General features: G+C 66.1%; 1 protein-coding gene across 2 annotated transcripts in view; it reads left to right on the top strand.

The window, feature by feature from the left end:
• Positions 1-898: 898 nt before the first annotated feature.
• Positions 899-1,178, top strand: part of STK38L (serine/threonine kinase 38 like) — a 37,735-nt gene continuing 37,455 nt past the window's right edge. Inside the window, exon 1 of one of the 2 annotated variants that reach the window (XM_017829072.1) lies at positions 899-970. The gene's annotated coding sequence lies outside the window, so the exon portion shown is untranslated. The remainder of the gene's footprint in view (positions 971-1,178) is intronic. The other variant, XM_017829073.1, reaches the window with a different exon arrangement.

Raw genomic sequence — 1,178 nt, 5'->3', positions numbered from 1 at the left:
TGGTTCCACTTAATTCTGCTTTTTTGTGTTTGAGTACCTACTGAGGCCACTTTAACTCCTGACTGTGAGACCCCTCACACCTATGAACCCCTCGTGAGTCCCCACAGCCAAAAGGGACTGAGCACCAAGGTTTCTGCTGGAGAGATGGAATCCTGGGGAGCACTGGGAAGAGCATTGCCAGCAGGTTGAGGGGGGTGATCCTGCCCCTCTGCTCAGCCCTGTGAGGCATATCTGGAGTGCTGTGTCCAGTCCTGGGCTCCTCAGGACAGGAGGGACATGGAGCTCCTGGAGTGGGTCCAGCGGAGGCTGTGGAGATGATTCAGGGACTGGAGCATCTCCCTGGGGAGGAAAGGCTGAGGGAGCTGGGGCTGTTCAGCCTCCAGAGGAGACACTGAGAGGGGACCTCATTCATGTGTGTCATTGTGTGCAGGGAGGGGGCAGAGGATGGACCAGGCTCTACTCAGGGGTGCCCAGTAATGGGAGGCCATGGGCAGGAACTGATACCCAGGAAGTTCCACCTGGACACGAGGAAGAACTTCTTTGCTGTTCAGTGACCGAGCACTGAACAGACTGCCCAGAGAGGGTGTGGAGTTTCCCTCGCTGGGGTGGTTCCAGAGCGATCTGGACGCAACTCTGTACCGTATGCTCTGGGATGATGTGTGAGCAGATGAGGCACTGCGGGAACTCGGGATCCCGCTCCCGGCGCTCCCTGGACACTCCACGGGCTGTGGAAGGGGCGGGGCAGGACTGCCCTGAGGAACGGGGCATGGCGGGGGGCGTGGACGGAGGCGGGGGCGCGGCCGCGCGCGCCGGGGCGCGGCCCAATCGCGGCGCGGCGCGGCGGCGCGGGCGGGGCGCGCGCGCGCGTGCGCGGCTCTCGCGAGAGCCGGCGGGTAAACAGCGTCCCCGCCGGGGGCCCGCCTGCTGCCATTGAGCGCGGGGGTGGCGCCGCGCGCGGACTGGGCGCCAGGTGAGTGTTGAGGGGGAGCCGGGACACCGAGGGCGAACCGGGAACGCTGCGCCGCTCCCGGCGGACAAGCAGCCTCGGCGCCCGGCTGCTGGAGACCGGGAATCTCTTCCGCTCTGCCTTCCCTCCTGCCTCCCCCCCGCGCCGTGAGGCGGCAGGAACAGCCATCGCCGCGGAGGAGATTCCCGGTCTCCAGCAGCCGGGCGCCGAG

Source organism: Lepidothrix coronata, unplaced genomic scaffold, assembly GCF_001604755.1.
Source record: "Lepidothrix coronata isolate B3197 unplaced genomic scaffold, Lepidothrix_coronata-1.0 Scaffold158, whole genome shotgun sequence".
Taxonomy (NCBI): Eukaryota; Metazoa; Chordata; class Aves; order Passeriformes; family Pipridae; genus Lepidothrix; species Lepidothrix coronata.
This window is presented reverse-complemented; position numbering and strand designations above follow the sequence as displayed.